Source organism: Primulina tabacum, chromosome 3, assembly GCF_025594145.1.
Source record: "Primulina tabacum isolate GXHZ01 chromosome 3, ASM2559414v2, whole genome shotgun sequence".
NCBI classification, from domain to species: domain Eukaryota; kingdom Viridiplantae; phylum Streptophyta; class Magnoliopsida; order Lamiales; family Gesneriaceae; genus Primulina; species Primulina tabacum.
In genome coordinates, this window is record NC_134552.1 from 50105543 (window position 1) to 50126659 (window position 21117).

General features: G+C 38.6%; 1 long non-coding RNA gene across 1 annotated transcript; it reads left to right on the top strand.

Moving 5' to 3' along the window:
• The first annotated feature begins 8799 nt into the window (after positions 1–8799).
• On the top strand, positions 8800–16492 carry LOC142539169 (uncharacterized). Its single transcript, XR_012818847.1, has 3 exons — positions 8800–8858; positions 8993–9428; positions 16199–16492. It is a non-coding gene; the product is annotated as an uncharacterized LOC142539169 (long non-coding RNA).
• Positions 16493–21117: the final 4625 nt, after the last annotated feature.

Below are 21117 nucleotides of genomic sequence, written 5' to 3' on the forward strand. Positions count from 1 at the left end.
ATACTTCATCGTTCATCAAGCACGCACTCACCAGAAATATATCTGATCATTTGAAGGATCAACTTTGTGCTACTCAAAACATAATGTTTCTGTGTATCAGTAACCTTTCTTTATTTGATTTACTAAGTTTTATGGTGAACCGAGGATTCTTAAAAATCCAGAAGTGTAAAGTGATCACTAAGAGTTTCAAAACAGGCGGTGTGATAAGTCATGATTGGATTAAGCTGTTGCGACAGTTTATAAAGTCAGAGCCTTTTAGTGGAATCCTTCCTAAAGAGGAAGAAGGGTGACGTAAGAGTTTTATCTCCGAACATTCATTAAAATCTTGTGTCTTTATTTTCTGCAAGCACTTACATTTTAAACCATATCTTGTTAACAGGCTAGCCAATCGGTTGTAGCTATCATTAGAAATTCTGAACCGTGTTCATATTTCTAGCTGCTCGAGAAAATTTTCAACCGCATAAAAACGTTTGAAAACGAATTTTAAAAAATTACAATTTCTTAAAGAGTTTAGACCCCCCTCCCCCCCCCCCCCTCTAAACTCTTTCTCGATCCTAACAGGTGGTATTAGAGCGGGTTTTCTTGAACTTTGATATTTACAATCTAAATGGCATCATTTAACAAGATTCCCATGTTTTCAAAAGAAGACTATGATGACTGAAAAATTCTTATGCAGGCACGTTTAGCAACTCAGGATAATGACATGTGGTATATCATCACAGACGGGCCTATGAAAATTTTGAAATTCAATCCAGCTATTGCTATAACTGAAGGTGCTCCCCAGATGGTAGAAAAGCATCAATCCAAATGGATGGCTGAAGATAAGAAGAAGGCAAACATTTACAACGTGGCCAATGATATCCTTTATAAAACTCCGGATAAGAATATGTTTGCCAAAATTAAAACTTGCTCCACAGCAAAGGAGATCTAGGAGAAACTCAGACAACTATGTGAAGCCAAAGATCATAGCGAAGAAAATAAACTAACATTTTCAATCCAAAAGTTTTACAACGCCAAATGAAGCCAGGAGAAACTCTCTTCGAGTTTGATGAATGGTTTATTAGTATTATTATTGAACTTATATCTCTTGGAAAAGAATACTCTAAAAATTTCCTTGAAGGTAATGAGATATCTTCCCAGAGAATGGGACGTAAAAACAGTGGCGATGCGAGAATTAAAAGATTTGAACAAGCTGGAGCTTCATGATATTTTCACCGATATTAAAGCATACAACTTCGAGCTTGGAATCCGAACTGAAGAAGAACCATCTACATCTCAACAAATCAAGGCTCTGCCAGTAACCACAGTGACTCTTCCTGTCGAAGAGTCTGCAAGTAAGAAATTGGCTGAGCAATTAAGCAATAAAGCTATGTCTCTATTTGTCAAAAGATTTGGTAAATTTATGTGTAAAAATCAATCTCAGTTTGCTAAACCATATTACAAAAATGACCATACAAATGATTGTCAAGAGTGTTTTAACTAGTGGGAAAAAGGGACATTTTATTGCAGAATGCAACAGGCCAAAAAAAGATGAGAAGAGACTGGTTGAGAGGAGATGGTCCAAAGACGAAAATAAGTTTATCAAAAATAAAGATTAACGAGTATTATTTGCAGAGGAAGGAAAAAACAAGTGGACCGACTCAGACTCAGAGCAGTCCCTCTCTGAGGTATCCTCAATTGAAAGCGACGATGAGGCAGTCAAATATCCCATGGCTGATGAAGAATCAGAAACTACCGAAGATATGGTACTTGACTTTGACTCCTTGGAATTTACACGAGATGACCTTGTCACAGCACTGCATGACATGGTAAATTAGTTCAAGGGACTATCGCAACGATTCTATGAGGCCAAGGCAGAATAAAAAGACTTGAAAAACTAGTTAACTCTCTCCAGCTGTTCGCAACTAAATGAGGTTGAAAGTTTAAAAGTCAAGTTAAATCTGTTAGCGGCTGAGAATGATGACTTATGAAGATTATTCCATGCCACTTTGAAAGAAACAAATTGTTGATAAAAGTAGTCAACTCATGAAATAAGTCATCTGATTTCCTTGAAAAAATGCATGAGATGCAGAAACCAGCCGGGGATAGAACTAGGCTCGTTATACCATAAATAAGTGCAGCATTTCTGAGGCACAAACTCAACCGCTACTAGAAAAATCCAGTTTAAAATCAATTAAATTGGTCAGATCTAGTACGGTTTATGAACATGATGAGGCTAAAATCCAAATCAATCAAAATGTAAATTTTGATAACAATGGAAGGCGTTGGGGTCTAGGATATGTCGAATCTGAGAGTGTGAAATCCAACCGATCTTGGCTTAGACACAGGCCAAGTCCAACCGCTCACAACGATTCAAATTCATCCCATAGAAAAACAAGTTCAATCGGACATCACTCAAAAGATATAAGACCTAACCGTTACAATGGCCGACCTGTTCAAAAGAGATACGAATTGAGTGACAAGGACAAACGGCCAAGACAACATACTGCAAAAGAAAGAGCACTTCACACACCACCTGCTTATGCACCTAACTGCATTCATTCCGGGAGACACAATGGAAAGTCCCTCAGGATAATCCAAGCGTAGATCCAGAAGGGTCTAATCAGTTCAGGACCCAACTAGATATGGGTACCAAGATCTTATTTCAATAATTTCATGTACAAAAGAAAGAAGAATGTATAAGAATATACTTGGTTCTTAGACAGTGGCTACTCCAGACACATGACAGGAAATAGACAACTTCTATCAGAAGTCATTGATTACAAAAGATCAAAAATCACCTTTGCTGATAATTCTAAGGTAAAGCAGTGGGTAAAGGGAAGATTACCCATTGCAAAATAATTATTAAATGTACTCTTAGTTGAAAATTTGTGTTACAATTTGATTAGCATAAGTCAACTATGTGACAACGGTCACACCGTTGAGTTTCACAAGCACACTTGCACGGTTAAATCAACAGCAGACAATATTATGTTGACTGGTCTTAGAGAACAGAGCACATATAAGATGAGATGGAATGATGACAACTTAAATGTGCCAACTTGTTTTATCGCCTTAAATGAAAATAAAAATTGGTTATGGCATAAACAGCTCAATCACCTTAATTTCAAGTCTATTGCCACTATTAGCAAGCTTAATTTGGTATCTAGTCTGCCTAACATTGATTTTGCAAAATATAGAATTTCAATGTTTGTCAACTAGGTAAGCAGGTTCGATCAACCTTCAAGAATAAAGGAAGGAACTCATCAGTTCGTTGTTTAGAACTACTTTACATGGATTTAGTTGGACCTATACCAGTAATGAGCTTAGGGAGAAAGAAATATACTCTAGTGGTAATTGATGACTTCTCCCTATTCACGTGGGTAATATTTTTGAGTTCCAAGGATCAAACCGCTGCCCATCTCATCAAACTTCTCAAGAGACTTCAGAATGAAAGAACTACAATGGTGGACAAGATCAAGAATGATAGATGAACTGAATTCTTGAAACAAATTCTATCATCCTATCTTGAGAATCATGGCATCAAGCATGAGCTCTTAGCTGCAGAATCAACGCAAAAAAATGGAGTTGCTGAAAGAAGAAACTGCACCCTCAGAGAAGCAGCTAGAGCTATACTAGCAGAGTCTAGGATCACTCAAAGATTTTTGGCAGAAGCTGTCAACACTGCTTGCTACATTCAAAACCGGTCCATGATCAACAAGAATCATGAAAAGGCTCCATATGAGTCTGAACTGTCAAGCAGCCCGAGATTGGATATTTCTGCATATTCGGTTGTAAGTGTTTCATACATAATAATGGCAAGACACATTTAACCGCATTCGATGTTAAATCTGATAATGGTGTCTTCTTAGGATATTTAGCAGCGAGTAAAGCCTGTAGATTATACAATCAAAGGACTTTAATTGTTGAAGAATCCATCCATATTTTGATGAATAATCTATCTGTCACGATAATAATAGTAACAACATTCATGATTTAAATAATAAATTAGATGCTACTAACCTTAAATCTAGCAGTGATGATGAGATAGATTTGAGAATAACAGGCGAAACATATTTCTGAACAAAATCCAACCGTCCAAGAATAACCTCATCAGATGGATGAACCGTTGAACAATCATCCGTCAGAAACTAATCAGATAGAGGAGGAAATGGTGGAACAAGAAGATGCAATGGCTCAACCAACAGAGCCCAATCCATATGGACCATGTCTCTGGTGGAAAAAGAATCATCCACTCGATCTGGTCATCGGTAACCCAACCGTTCCTCTTAGAACTAGAAAGAAAATGATTGATGAATTTATGCATGCAACATTTGTCTCTCAGATAAAACCTAAGAAATTTGATGATGCACTAAATGATAGTAATTGGATAGATGCGATGCAGGAAGAACTAAATCAGTTTGAAAGAAGCAAAGTATGGCACTTAGTTCATCGTCCTGCTAATATGCATGTAATTGGTACTAGATGGGTGTTTAGATATAAGATGGACGAAAACGGTTCAGCAGTCAAAAACAAAGCTAGACTAGTAGCACAAGACTATAAACAGGAAGAATGTATTGATTTTGATGAATCATTTGCTCCTGTTGCTAGAATAGAAGCCATTAGAATATTTTTTGCATTTGCTGCATTAAAGACTGTAAAGTGTACCAAATGGATGTCTAATCTACATTCTTAAACGGTTTGCTTAATGAGGAAGTATACGTTGAACAACCTCTTGGCTTCCTAAGTTATGATCATCATAATCATGTCTATAGATTAGATAAAACACTATATTGACTAAAACAAGCACCACGTACATGGCATGACACTTTAACCAAGTTCCTACTCGATCATGATTTTTCAATTGGAACGGTTGATAAAACATTGTTTAAATTCTCAAAGGATGACCATTCATTATTTGTACAACTCTATGTCGATGATATAATATTTGGATCAACTTATCCTAAATTGTGTGAAAGATTCTCCAAGTTGATGCAGGATCAGTTTAAAATGAGCATGATGGGAGATTTAAACTGCTTTCTAGGACTGCAAGTCAAGCAGTCAGAAACTGGCATTTTCATTAACCAATCCAAATATACAAGAGACATGTTAAAAAATTTTGGTATGAAAAATTGCTCTAAATTTGCTACCCCAATGAGCTCATCAATAAAAGAAGACAAAGACGAAGGGAGAATCTCAGTAGACACAACCATGTACCGGAGATTGATTGGTTCACTGTTATATCTGATCGCTAGCCGGCCAGACATCATGTTTGCAGTTTGTTTGTGTGCACGATTTCAAGTTAATCCTATATATGCAATCACACTACACTGCTGCTAAACGCATTCTTAAATATCTTAAAGGTACTACTAATGTAGGTCTTTGGTATCCTGAAGATTCAAGTTTTAATTTTGTAGGTTATTCAGACACAGATTACGCAGGGTGTAAAATCGACCCGAAAAGCACCAGCGATTCATGTCAGTTCTTGAGGATAGACTAATATCTTGGTTCAGCAAGAAACAAACCTCTATTTCCACCTCAACCGGTGAATCATAATATCTTGCGGCTGGATGTTGCTGTGCTCAATTGTTGTGAATGCAACAGCAGCTCAAAGACTATGGAATTCAAACCGCGGACTCTCCTATCTTTCGTGACAACACAAGTGCAATAGCAATTACATACAACCCTGTATTGCACTATCGGACAAAGCATATTGACATTAGATTCATTTCATCCGAGAACATGTCATGAAGAAGGAAATTCGCCTTGAATATGTTCTGACAGATCAGCAGGCAGTCGATATATTCACCAAGCCTCTACCGGACACTGAGTTTTCTTATTTCCGAAATATTCTTGGATTAATTGATTTATCTTAATTCCTTTACATGTTAATCTATTGTTTATTTCCAAAATAAGTTTCGAATAAAATAAACATAAAGCATAAAAATGAGACAAGCAATAAACAAAATAAAATTTCATTCATTAAATCAGGCTTTGCGAATAGTACATCTGATAAAACACTAGAACAGTAGGTAACAAACTACTAGCATGCGTGAAACATCACGTTGCACTATCGTGGTTGGTGAACGGAATGATTCCGCAGCTAGTCCTAATAAGAAAGAACAATCTAATTCCTTTCTGTTCGGGCCTCTACATTATTTATTTTCCTATCTACAGCAGCCCTCCAAAGGGACATCCAACCACCCATCCCACCGGTGCTGGTCCTCATAAATTCCTCTGAGAATGCAATTCTTCCCAAAGCCTTCTGCTCTTTGAAGAGCATCAGGAGGTAGACATCTTCACCCTTGAAGATTTATACAACATAGCGAACGTCGAGACGCCGCCAGTACTTTCTCTCTCGTGCCACAAGTTTCCTTGTGGCAACAGGTACTCTACGAGGGAGACCTATCTCCCTGAAGAACTATAGCTCATGGAGCTTGGACCAGGTAGGACAACGTCTTTTCCAAAATGCTTGTCCTCATATTTCAGCTTGCGGCTGGCCACGATGGACCACTGGAACTCCTCGGCTAGATCTGGCTCCATCTCTTGCTTTGATATAATTTTATCTTGTCTATAAAAAGTTTTAAGTGATTTCATGACTACCTGGTTTGCTCTTGTTTATAGGCTCGGACCATATGAAAGATCGCGATCATCATTATGACAAATTGACAGGAGAATACAAAGAGATCTTTGTCAGCCGTCGGATACTCATTCTCCAAGGCTAAGATCATTTAACTTGTAATAAATATACATGTATTTATGGGGAAATAGCGGTTATGTCAATAAATAAATGGGTCGGAAAGAACACTTTTATAACCGTTGCGGTTGACGATTGGACTACCCATATTTATTACATGGTTTCAACTGCACACTCTCTAATCACAAATAAAGCAAACCATTTCATTTTTCTCTTGTTTTGTGCATGTTCCTCAATGTCATTGCGTAAAAATCACTCAACTTTCTGACCGCTTTATATGACATAACAGTTATCTTCTTAAAATTTGAAATTACTCATTATACCGACGTCTGAAACTTTTCAAATTTCAAAACACATCCACTAACATTCCTCCACGTGGACTGATATGTGCCTCCATGAACCGAATATACTTACATAAATTTTACATCATAATTCTCTCTATCACCAGCATTTATCACTTTTGTACTCCACTATCTTGCGATTCTTGTTTGTTTTGATGAACTTTTTCATTAATTATTCATCATACACTCGAACAAATGGCTGCCTCTATTGCTCACAACACCATGGCCATCGACTTTGCATCTGTGCTTGCCATGACCAATAAGCCTATGACAGCCATGTTTCGAATACAAGCTGCCTCAGGCCTCAGAACATTTTTGGGTTGCAGCTATCAATACTCCGAAACCATTTTAAAGGAATTCTTTGACACTTACTACATGAAAAATGAGGAAATTTTCTACGATGTTCAGGGAAAGAACTTTCGCATTACCCAGAAAATGTTCGCTGATTTTTTTAAGTTATCAGTCGCTGGAAATCATCGACTTTGCTACTCTTCCAGATGGCAATGCTGAGCATTGGATAAGTAACTTCTCCCTTTCTGACTATCGTATCTTCCCCAAACTTGCCAGAAACGAGATCTGAAGAATGAGTTAAGACTGATGGCTGATATAGTTGCGAAGGGAATCCTAGCCAAGGCAGGTGCGTATGATACAATCACCCTAGAAAAATTCCTTGTCATGGCCACTATCGCCACAAATCTTGAAGTCGACTGGTCTGATGTCTTGTTCAAGACACTGGTTGCTATGATAAAGAAATAGAATTAGTCTCAACAATTTGCGGTTCAAATTTTTCATCTTCTGCAACAGAAAGGAGTCCAACTAGTGGACATGATTCATGTTGGAAAAACAAAGTTCTTCAACTGTTCAACGGTTGAAAGTTTTCAAAATAAGAACCTTCCAACGGATGAGGAGATTGTCTCTGTCAAAACAGAGACTGCAATCTAATTTGTTAAGAAGAAGAAGACATCACAACGTAATCTGGTTCTGAAATACAGTTCTGAGGAAGAATCTCGGGATGACGTACTAGTCTCCCAAGTCTTTAAGAAGAAAACGGTCAGAAAAGCCCAAGGCTGCAAAAATTAAGTTGATCAAGCATCTCTCTGCACCGTTGATTCATCTTCCAGTCCCTACCGTTAAAGCAAGAAGTCTCAAAGAAATTTAAATCGCTGGACCGAAAATCCCATCTCCTACTCCAGTATTCCCCTCCTTCATCCTACAGAAAAGGGAAAGAAAATTTTGTTGGAAGATCCACCCAAAAAAAAATGGCTACACTACCATTGTGCTGACAAGCAAGCGAGTCAATGAGATCATTCGGCAGAAAATAGAAATGTTTGATAAATGGGTTGAATTTCGAACGGTCAAGCCTTCGACCAATGTGAGGCCCAATAACTCTAAAAAGGCCCAGCCCGTTTCATTAAATTATAATAACCCCCATCCATTTGATAGAAGAATCAGATCGCTCAAAATCCAGAAGCTTCTTACCGCTACCTTGCCCCGTCGCTTCTCTCATCTTTCTGCATCAATCGCGTAGCGCCGCCCTCGGTCGGAGAAGTAGCCCAGCAACTTAGCAACTTCTTCATCCTTTCTATTAGAGTATTTCCTGCCATGAATCGGAAATTATCGAGTTCGATCGGCTTGATTTCCAGCAACTGTGCATGAGTTTCGATTCGGTTATAGGCAAGATTTTTGGCTTCAATTCTTAGTTTTGTTTTGGTGGATTAGTTTGTGTAGTGAAAAATTAAGCTTTTCCCCTAATTTTCAGCTAGATTTCCGGCGTGAACAGTGTTTTCCGGCGAGCCATCTTCGCAAGATCATCGTTGTGTGTTTAAGCTTCGTTTCTTGAGGTATTAAGCTTGAATTCAGATTTTATAAGGGTTATTCAAGCTACCCGGAATTCGAATGTTAACCGAGCCGATTTAATTTGTTTTAGTCACTTGGATTGTATTATATTGAAGTGTATAGCGAATTTATATTGTAGGTCTTATTGTTGGGCGAGTTCAGCCGATAGCCCTTAAGATTTTCTGTGGTATTGTAAGTTGAAGTTGAGGTACGCTCAAACCTATATCATTATGACGCTTATATTGGCGTGTAAGAATATTCGGTGAATGTTGTTTGCTATTATGTGCTTTGAATGTTTATTCTGATGCATTCATGCATAAATTGTATTGGCATAACATATTGAGCCTTGACTCCTTTGACGGCTATTTATGTTGATTCTGTTGAGATATATTGAGTCATCAGAGAGACGAGTGGGTTAGGATTAGCCACATTCCCAGATGACAGCTAGGGACGAGCGACTTAGCTACTCGCATTCCCGATGCTACGTACATGGACGAGCGACGATTTGATGATGCATTCCTGGCACGGGTGGCCAATGTTACTGTTGATGATGCTATTCGTTTGGACTCCATTTGGTATCCGTTATTCCATTGTTACCATTAATGCATCGCATAGCATTGCATTTACTTGGTATTATTACATGTCCTTTATATACGTCGTGATTTTACTGGTTTGTCGTACTGGGGTCTGACCCCTATTTTCTTTTGATGTTGTAGTTGTTTTTGATGCCATAGCAGGTCATTCAAGGGGTTTTGAAGCATTTGGTGGAGCGTCAGCGAGTGGTACCCAGTAGTCAGTCGATTTGTCTCAGAGTTCCCCGATATTTATATATATTATGCTGGTTTGATATATTTGCCAGGGAGATGCCATGTGTAGCTGTATTGTTATGTTTTAATGTTGTTTGGATTTTATTTGTGGTAGGTTGTGTCTAGTCCTGGTCAGTGCGGCTGTAGGATGTTTGTGTGGTTGATTGTGAACTTGGTGTTATTTTCGAGCGTATATTGTTGTTGTTGTGTTTTGAAATTTTTGGGATGTCCTACTGACAGTTTTTCATGCCGAAATTTTTGTAGGCCCTAATGAACGTTTTAAACTCGTTTTCGCTGTTTACACCATTAATACTAGTTGTTTGGTGATTAAATATTAATTAAGAGCACGGGCCCTGACAGTTTGATATCAGAGTGTAACTGGGATACGCTCGAATTAGAGTTTCGTACACTTGAGTTTATACACAAATAATATGATTGTGCATGTGTTTGATTACTTGCTCTTACTTGTTTATATGTTTTGAATTAATTGAATCAGCATGACTAGAGAGTATTAGTTTAAGTTTATGCTCTTATACTCAACCGATTATTTTGTTTTCTGCCTGTGGATTAAATCCTGGTGTTTGTAGATGGCACCTTGTCGTAAGGTTAGAAAAGGAAAGGAAGTTGTTCAGGAATCTGAAGCTCCTAATGTGAGAGGACTTAACGAGACTGATGGGGAAGACGAGGTCGTCGTCCTCGTGGTGAAGCACGAAATGTTAATGTTGACCATGAAGTGGATCGGTTGACCAGAGGAATGGGTGAAATGGAACTAGTGATATCCCGATTTCAGAACATGTGTCCTCCTCGATTCTTTGGGAATGAAGATGGTGAGAAAGCTGTAGCATGGTTAAAAATTATGAAGCGTTTGTTCAATATGTTGGAGTACACTCCTGATTTGCAACTTAAGTTGGCTATTTGTCAATTAAAAGACCGAGCTCAGTTATGGTGGGAAACTTCTGAGGAAGCTCTGAAAGAATCAGGTGAAAAAGTTACTTGGGATGTATTTTGCGCTCAGTTTGCTCGAGATTATTCACCGCCTTCATATTATTCGGCCAAGGAAGTTGAATTCAATAGATTGACTCAAGGTAACATGATTGTAGTGGAGTATGCCTCTCAATTTTCAGCGCTTCTTGCCTATGTTCCTCATGTTGCTAGCAGTGATCGGAACAAGCTATCGTATTTTATGCAAGGATTGAATCGAACCATTTGTACTTTAGTAGTAGCTGGAGCGCCTGTTAATTATGCCGATACTGTTGAGAAAGCCAAGAATGTGGAGGCAAGTCTACTTTTGGCAGATCCACAGTCAGTTCAACCAGGTTTTCCTCAGAGTTTCGGAGGTAATGTGCCGATGCCAGTTGGTGCACCACTATACCGACCTTTACTGCCGTATCAGCCTTCGCAGTCTTATCAACAACCAAAGTAGCAAAACTTTAAAGCGAAAGGAAAACAGTTCAAGAAACAGACTCGTAGTAGTTCTTCTAGTTCCAGCAGTCAGCGTGGAAGTTCAGTTGGGTCACCAGGTGGAGTATTTTGTGATCGTTGTGGTGGTAAGCATTTCAGCACTCAGTTTACGGGAGTTCATGGATCTTGTAATATCTGTGGGCAAGTTGGACATTATGCTAGAGTATGTCCGAATGCAGTAAGACAACAATTTCAGCAACCTCAGTTTGGTCAAGGTTTCAGAGGGCCAGCAACTAGACCTTTTATTCCGACTCAGTCTTTTCAACAGTCTAGCTATCCTCAGCCTAGAGGTTCTGCACAACAGTGTTTTTCAGGGCCACAGCAGGCTCAAGTTCATGCTTTAACCCAGGATCAAGTTCAAGACGCACCAGGCGGAGTTATTGCAGGTATCTGCCTTATTTTTAATCATCCTGCTCGTATACTGATAGACACAGGAGCATCTCATTCATTTGTATCTGTTGTATTTGTTGATGAACATGAGATTGCTGCTACTCCGTTGATAGATACTGTGTCAGTCTCTACACCTGTCGGTGTGTGTTTGATGTCTCATGAGATAATTCTGAATTGTGTGATCAGATTCGATAATAATATTATGATAACTTATCTCATCAAGCTAGATATGTCTGACTTCGACTGTATTTTGGGAATGGATACTCTGTCTAATTATCGAGTTACCGTTGATTGTTTCCATGGAGTCGTCAGATTCAGACCGTATTATGGCAGTAAATGGAATTTTTACGGTAATGATTTGCAATCACGTATTCCATTAGTATCAGCAATGGAAATGTTTAGAATCTTGTCGACAGGAAATGAAGGATTCATGATCTATGCAGTTGATGCGACACAGGGAAAAAGATTTGAGGTTTCTGATATTCCTATTGTCAAGGAATTCCCTGATGTATTTCCCGATGAAATTCCTGGATTTCCACCCCAGAGGGAAATCGATTTTAGCATTGATTTGGTGTCCGGGACAAATCCTATTTCAAGAGCACCATACCGTTTGGATCCAGCGGAATTGAAAGAACTCAAAGAGCAATTATAGGACTTAGTGGAAAAAGGCTATATTAGACCAAGTATGTCACCTTGGGGAACTCCGGTATTGTTTGTAAAGAAGAAAGACGAAACGATGAGAATGTGCATTGATTATAGGCAGTTGAACAAAGCTACAATGAAGAATAAGTATCCACTGCCGCGTATCGATGACTTGTTTGATCAGTTGCAAGGTACATCAGTGTATTCAAAGATCGATCTTCGTTCTGGCTACCATCAGCTTCGAGTTCGAGAGGAAGATGTTCCGATGACAGCATTTCGAACACGTTATGGGCATTATGAATTTCTAGTTATGCCTTTTGGATTGACTGATGCTCCGACAGTTTTTATGGATTTGATGAATCGTGTTTTTCGAGAATTTATAGACAGATTTGTTATTGTCTTCATAGATGACATTCTGATCTATTCAAAAACAAAGAAGGAGCATCGAGAACATTTAAGGTTGGTCCTCCAGACACTCAGAGCAGCGCAATTGATGCAAAATTTTCTAAATGTGAATTATGGCTAGACAGAGTTGTATTTTTGAGTCATGTTATATCAGCTCTAGGAGTATCAGTGGATCCTAGTAAAGTGGAAGCTGTTATCAATTGGCCAACACCGACGAATATATCCGATATTCGCAGTTTCTTGGGATTGGCAGGATATTATAGGCGTTTTATTGAAGGATTTTCTATTATAGCAAGGCCTATGACTCAATTAACACAAAAAGATCGACGTTTTGTGTGGACTGATGAATGTGAGTCAAGTTTTCGGACTTTGAAGGAAAATTTGACAACAGCTCCAGTGCTGGCTTTGCCATCAGGCTCAGGTGGATATGTTGTTGTTCAGATGCATCTCTAAATGGACTTGGTTGTGTTCTAATGCAAAATGGGCGAGTGATTGCATATGCTTCTCGTCAGTTGAAGCTGCATTAGACCCGATATCCAGTCCATGACTTAGAGTTGGCTGCCATTGTGTTCGCATTGAAGTTATGTCGTCATTATCTGTACGGTGAATAGTTTGTGATTTATTCGGATCACAAGAGTCTTAAATATCTTTTCTCACAGCCTGACTCGAACATGAGACAGCGTTGATGGATGGAGTTACTTAAAGACTTTGATTGTGAGATTCAATATCAACCAGGGCGAATGAATCTTGTTGCAGATGCTCTCAGCAGGAATGTTCAGAATGTTATGATGACATCTTTGACTATCTCTAAAGTTCACGAACACTTGGGAACTTCAGGATGGACTTATCAGATCAGTGGAGACTACTTTATAGTGTCATCTATTCAAGTTGAGCCACAGATTTTATCCAGCATCAAAGCAGCACAGAAGACCAATCCGCACATTCATAGATTAAAGGAATTGTCTCGAACAGGTCAGACAGAAAAGTTTAGTGTTGCTTCAGATGGTAGTCTGCGCTTTAATGGTAAACTTGTGGTTCCTAATTTGATAGATTTGAAAGAAGTTATACTGCGGGAAGCACATTGTAGTCGACACAGTATTCACCCAGGAATTCGAAAGATGTATCATACCTTGAGAGCTCATTATTGGTGGGAAGGTATGAAGAAAGATATTTCTCATTTTGTGGCTAAATATTTAACGTGTCAACAAGTTAAAGCCGAGAGAATGAGACCTGGTGGAATGTTACACAGTCTTGAAGTGCCACAGTGGAACTAGGAGCACATTGCTATGGATTTTGTGACTCATTTACCTCGTTCTAATCGTGGTTGTGATGCGATTTGGGTGATTGTTGATAGATTTTCTAAATCAGTTCATTTTATTCCGTATGATCGTACTTGTACTTATATGAAAATGGCAAAACTGTACATTGATCATATAGTAAGATTGCATGGTGTGCCAGTAACCATAGTATCCGATCGTGATCCAAGGTTTGTTTCAAAGTTTTGGGGAAGTTTGCAATCAGCTTTGGGTTCAAAGTTGGCTATGAGCACTGCCTATCACCCACAGACAGATGGTCAGTCAGAAAGAACCATTCAAACGCTTGAAGACGGGTTACGAGCAGTAGTGATGGATTTCAAAGGTGGTTGGCGAGAATCATTGTCTTTGGTTGAATTCTCTTACAATAATATTTTTCAGGCAACAATCGGTATGGCACCATTTGAAGCTTTGTATGGAAGAAAGTGCAGATCGCCGATATGTTGGGAAGATATAGGAGAAAGACAGATGTCAAAACCAAAATTTATTCAAGAAATGAAAGATAAAGTTGAATTGATCAGGAAAAGGATGAAATCAATCCAGGATCGTCAAGCCAGTTATGCTAATAAAAGGCGTAGACCTTTAGAGTTCCAAGTGGGCGATTATGTTTTCCTGAAAGTATCACCATTCCGGGGTACTATGAGATTTGGACATAAAGGGAAGTTAGCTCCGCGTTATATTGGACCGTATGTGATTGTTGAGAGGATTGGCATATTGGCTTATCGTTTGGACTTGCCGCCGAGTTTGTCTTTGATACATAATGTGTTTCATGTATCTATGTTGCGGAAGTATGAGCCAGATCCGTCTCATATCTTGAATGTCGAGGATGTGGAGTTGGATGGTTTTCTTAGCTATGTTGAACATGCAGTGCAAATTTTGGACCGCAAGGAAAGACAGCTCAGGAACAAGACGATTCCACTAGTTTTGGTGCAATGGAGTAGGCACGGAAGAGAAGAATCTACATGGGAATTAGAGGCAAAGATGCGACAAGAATGACCTCATTTGTTTGAGAATGTAATGAATTACGCGATGTATTCTGAATTTTCTATGTATTTCTAGTCGTAATGTTTTGGATGTCAGTGTTGTATTTGTTAGATTTCGAGGACAAAATCTTTTATTAGTGGGGGAGAATGTGAGGCCCAATAACTCTAAAAAGGCCCAGCCCGTTTCATTAAATTATAATAACCCCAATCCATTTGATAGAAGAATCAGATCGCTCAAAATCCAGAAGCTTCTTCCCCTGCCTTGCCCCGTCGCTTCTCTCATCTTTCTGCATCAATCGCGTAGCGCCGCCCTCGGTCGGAGAAGTAGCCCAGCAACTTAGCAACTTCTTCCTCCTTTCTATTAGAGTATTTCCTGCCATGAATCGGAAGTTATCGAGTTCGATCGGCTTGATTTCCAGCAACTGTGCGTGAGTTTCGATTCTGTTATAGGTAAGATTTTTGGCTTCAATTCTTAGTTGTGTTTTGGTGGATTAGTTTGTGTAGTGGAAAATTAAGCTTTTCCCATAATTTCCAGCTAGATTTCCAGCGTGAACAGTGTTTTCCGACGAGCCATCTTCACAAGATCATCGTTGTGTGTTTAAGCTTCGTTTCTTGAGGTATTAAGCTTGAATTCGGATTTTATAAGGGTTATTTAAGCTGCCCGGAATTCGAATGTTAACCGAGCCAATTTAATTTGTTTTAGTCACTTGGATTGTATTATATTGAAGTGTATAGCGAATTTATATTGTAGGTTTTATTGTTGGGCCAGTTCATCCGATAGCTCTTAAGATTTTCTGTGGTATTGTAAGTTGAAGTTGAGGTACGCTCAAACCTATATCATTATGACGCTTATATTGGCGTGTAAGAATATTCGGTGAATGTTGTTTGCTATTATGTGCTTTGAATGTTTATTCTGATGCATTCATGCATAAATTGTATTGGCATAACATATTGAGCCTTGACTCCTTTGACGGCTATTTATGTTGATTCTGTTGAGATATATTGAGTCATCAGATGGACGAGTGGGTTAGGATTAGCCACATTCCCAGTTGACAGCTAGGGACGAGCGACTTAGCTACTCGCATTCCCGATGCTACGTGCATTGACGAGCGACGATTTGATGTTGCATTCCTGGCACGGGTGTTGTTACTGTTGATGATGCTATTCGTTTTGACTCCATTTGGTATCCGTTATTCCATTGTTAGCATTAATGCATCGCATAGCATTGCATTTACTTGGTATTATTACATATCCTTTATATACGTCGTGATTTTACTGGTTTGTCGTACTGGGATCCGACCCCTGTTTTCTTTTGATGTTGTGGTTGTTTTTGATGCCATAGCAGGTCATTCAAGGGGTTTTGACGCATCTGGTGGAGCGTCAGCGAGTGGTACCCAGTAGTCAGTCGGTTTGTGTCAGAGTTCCCAGATATTTATATATATTATGCTGGTTTGATACATTTGCCAGGGTGATGCCCTATGTAGCTGTATGGTTATGTTTTAATGTTGTTTGGATTTTATTTGTGGTAGGTTGTGTCTAGTCCTGGCCAGTGCGGCTGTAGGATGTTTGTGTGGTTGATTGTGAACTTGGTGTTATTTTCGAGCGTATATTGTTGTTGTTGTGTTTTGAAATTTTTGTGATGTCCTACTGACAATTTGTCATGCCGAAATTTCTGTAGGCCCTAATAACGTTTTAAACTCGTTTTCGATGTTTACACCATTAATACTGGTTGTTTGGTAATTAAATATTAATTAAGAGCACGGGCCCTGACAACTAACTTATTCAAACCGGCAAGATCAAAGCAGCTGCCAAACTTGAACTTCCAATGTTGGAGTGGACAGAAGCCTCTGACATCCCAACCACTCTCCTATGAAGAGACTTTATGGAATTACAGCTGAAGGAAAGTGTTCTCTGAGCACTAATTCAACTGAAGAGGAACAATTGTGTTCCTACTTGTCCAACCGTCAGGGATGACTAATCTATCATAGCCCAACTTCAAATGTATGCCCTATCACTCTCAATGGTTATCGCTATTAAGCGGCTGGAACTTCAACTGTCTGCGGTTGGCAATAAGGCCAAGTTTGATCCAGAATTGAACCTTGATGAAGTGCTGGTTCCTAGGATTATCAAAAACTCCTCTACTACTCAGTTACCACCATCTTCATCCTATATTGTCCTTGCCACTTCTATTGTTTCCAAGGTACCGATTGAAACCGCTATGACCAGCGATGCGTATTACATCCTTCCAAACGCCGAAATCATCATGACAAAATATGATCCAATCACTAAGATAGTCCATGGACAAGATGAACCTGGTTCCATGGTAGCTCCTCAAGAGATCCATGAGGAAGATAGACCCATTCACAAGTCTGAATCAGTTGTGCTTCTTCTCTCGGCGCATATTGGTCTGTTTGAAGTACCTCTCATCTCTGCCAAAGAAGTTGTGCAATCTCTGTCTGATTTTGATCAGGGAACAACCCAAGTGGAAATCTCTTCTCCTTCACCATTTGAATCTGCTGATGATCCTGCTCAGGGCATTCTCCAAAAACCTTCAGTCTCTTCAACTACTGCATCTACAGATGATCTTGAAATGGTTACCTCTTTTCTTTGTTCTCCGTGATTCCTGAGGATCAATCAAACGGTCTTGTGGCATAAGAAGTCTCCAGCGAAGCAATTCCTGTTTTGTCGATGGCATTTGACACAGCAGTTGATGTTCTAGTTTCCGAAATCGATACACCATAGCCTTCCAAGTCAACCGGAAAAGCATCTTCTTCTCAACTGGCCTCCATCAATGCTAGAATACTTTCTTCATCAGACCTCTTCATACCCGAGGAAGAATTTGTGGAAGTAGACAACAAGAAGAATATTTTGGACCACCTAAAAACAATGGATAAATCAATTTTTTCCCTCAACTGGAAGCAATTTGATCTCAAGAAAGCTTTTCAGCCTATGAAATCTGACCTCTCCAAGAAATTTCTTGCAATGAATTGCAGTCTTTCCCTTAGACAAGAACGGCACAATTCCTCGCATATCAACATGTGCATCGAGCTTTCGGGCGAAATGTCGAGAGTTCAAGCACACGTTGATCAGCGCATGGATTCTCAAGGCGCTCAACTGATGGAAATCATGCAATTCCTTATGCATGGTGATGTCAAAAAATGGGGAAAGAAAGAGGCAGAAGGAAGCTCAAAAGGCTGAAGAAGCTTTAAGGAAAAGGATTGCAGAGTGTGCCAAAGCAGATGAAGCTTTGATACAAAAACAACTTGAAGAACAGAAGAAGAGTCAAGCAAAAAAGAAATGTTAAAGCAATGTGTTAATAGTTAATATAATGGCTTGTATTGTTTGAAGCGTGTAATTTCATTTACTCAATGAAATACAATCTCTCTCATTACACTTTCTTTATTATCTGTAAATTGTTGTATAGTTCTGCAACTGGGTTTTGTCATCACCAAAAAGGGGAAATTGTTAAGAAATTATTGTTACCCTTAAGTTTTGGTGATTGAAAAAATCAAAACATCACCTAACTGTTTCAGGAAACAGCTGCAATCTATCTTGCATAATATGAACAATTCAACAGCTTGGATTTCAACCGCTTGCAGCAGAAGAGTTTCAACCGTTAAAAGTTTTCCAACCGGCTATTCTAAGATTTCAACCGCCTCAGTAAAGAGCCATTTATTGCACACTAAATTAAAGACATTATATGAGCGGCTCAGAACACTCAATAGTTTTCCACCGCTACAATTCAACCATGTTTGGTTCTAGTCCCGATAAAGATCTTCATTTATGTCACTATCCCAAAAAGAAAATATTGCTTAATTATCCTACAAGTTCTGATGGAGCTAACAGTTACTATAAAACGATACTCGGCATAAACTCTTCAAAGGAACATGATTCAAACCTGCACAAACAAAGAGAATATTAAATGTCTTTGCAGCTGATAGTGACACATCAGTTCAACGCTACAGGTTTACGTTGCACATCCTTTTTCGTTCGTTAGACCGAAATATTATATAAATAAAGAGTTGAAGAAATGCAAGACAGAGCTCGCTAATGTTTGCATACAACATACAAACTTTTGAAGCGCTACATTATCACATCACTAAGCTTGCATACTTGAAGTTTCTGACTGCACTTAAAGTTCCATACTTCATCGCTCATCAAGCACGCTACTCACCAGAAATATATATGATCATTTGAAGTATCAGCTTCGTGCTACTCAAAACATAATGTTTCTGTATATCAGTAACCTTCGGTTATTTGATTTACTATGTTTTCTGGTGAATCGAGGGTTCTTAAATATCCAGAAGTGTAAAGTGATCACTAAGGGAGTGTTTGGTAGGGGTGATAAGGTGGGTTTATTTTTTTAACCCACCTTATCCCTCGTTTGGTACGCGTGATTATTTAACCAAGTCAATACCTCCTATGAATGATTAGGTTATATTAGGTGGGTTAAAATAATACCTTCCTCACACCCTAGAATTATTTATCCAACTCTTAATCCTTCCTATTTTTTAAATTTTACCCTTCTCCTATATCCAAACTCAACACCACTTCCCGCCACGACCGCCGCCACCGACCACCGACCGCCGCCGCCGCCGTCGGCCGACCGTTGCCGAATGCCGACCGATCGCCGCCGGCAGTCCGCCGAGAACCAGCCGACGCCGGACCACCGACCGTCGCCGCCGACTGATAACTTCCGGCCGGCCGGCATCCGTCGACGCCGTTGACTGCTGGCCGTACTGAAAGTGCCGGAACGTCGCCGTCGCCGCCATCGTCCCCGCCGGAGTGGAAGAAGAAAGGGCAATTTTGTCCTTTCATCAAAAAATTCAAAATTATCCCACACTTAAAAATCATACCAAACATAAAACCATATATTACATTCCTACAACAATAATTTTCTTTATCATTTACTTACTAATCATTAGTTTATTTTATCCTTCAAACCAAACGCTGCCTAAGAGTTTCAAAACAGACAGTGTGATAAGTCCTGATTGCAGTGGGCTGTTGCGACAGTTTGTAATGCCAAAGTCTTTTAGTGGAATCTTTTCTAAAGATGAAGAAGGAGTGACGTAGGAGTTTTATCTCCGAACATCCATAAATATCTTGTGTCTTTACTTTCTCCAAGTACTTGCATTTTGAAGCATCTCTTGTTAACAGGCTAGCCAACCGATTGTGCTATCATTAGAAATTCTGAACCGTCTTCCGCACTTTTAAGTGATTCACATTTTTAACCGCTCAATAAAATTTTCAACCGTGTAAAAACATTTGAAAACAAATTTTAAAAAACAACAATTTCTTAAAGAGTTTATTCACACTCTCTCTAAACTCTTTCTTGATCCTAAAAATATCCTCTTTATAGTAACTGTTAGCTCCATCAAAACTTGTAGGATAATTGAATAATATTTCCATTTGGGATATTGACATAAATGAAGATTTTTATCGGGACTGGAGCAAGATCTGGTTGACTTGTAGCGGTGCAAAACCATTGAATGTCCTGAGCCGGTCAGAAAATGTTTTTCATTAAATGTTTAATAAATAGTTCCTTAAATGAAGCGATTGAAGTCTTTAATTAGCTTGTTGGAAAACTTCTAACGGTTGAAGCTCTTCAAGCTGCTGAGATGCTACAAGCTGTTGAGATCCAAGCGGTTGAAGCGTTCCTGTTGTACAAGATAGATTGCGGCTATTTCCTAAAACAGTTAGGTGTTGTTTTGATTTTGTCGATTACCAAAACTTAGGGATAATAACAATAACTTAACAAGTATAAAATATATAATATTCTAGTTTCATCTTTAAAACTTATTCTATTATTTTTTATTTTGCAAAAAATAAATAAATAAAAAACTCTCGCTATTTCTAAAATACTCTTAGAAAATTAATAGAAAAACACTTGAATGCTACACAATCTGATCAAATTGTCTATACATTAAAAGAATTAAGTAAACAGTAATTTGATAAAACTGTATTTTTTGTTAATGGTTTTTTTTTTTTTTTTGATTATCTATATTATCAAATTTCAATTTTTCTGGTGTTGATATGTGTATTTTCATGTCAGTTATAAAAATTAAAATTGTCAAAAACCTAAAAATACATCACTAAAACAAAAATTTGATAATACATAACACTAAAAAAGCAAAAAGACATACACAAAGGAACAAAAATATAATTTTTCCCTTGTGATTTAATTACATAAATAATAATTCAATGTTGCTTGCCGTAGAAATTTAATTTTACATTAAAAAAGTAATTTAGCTAGGTTATTTATTT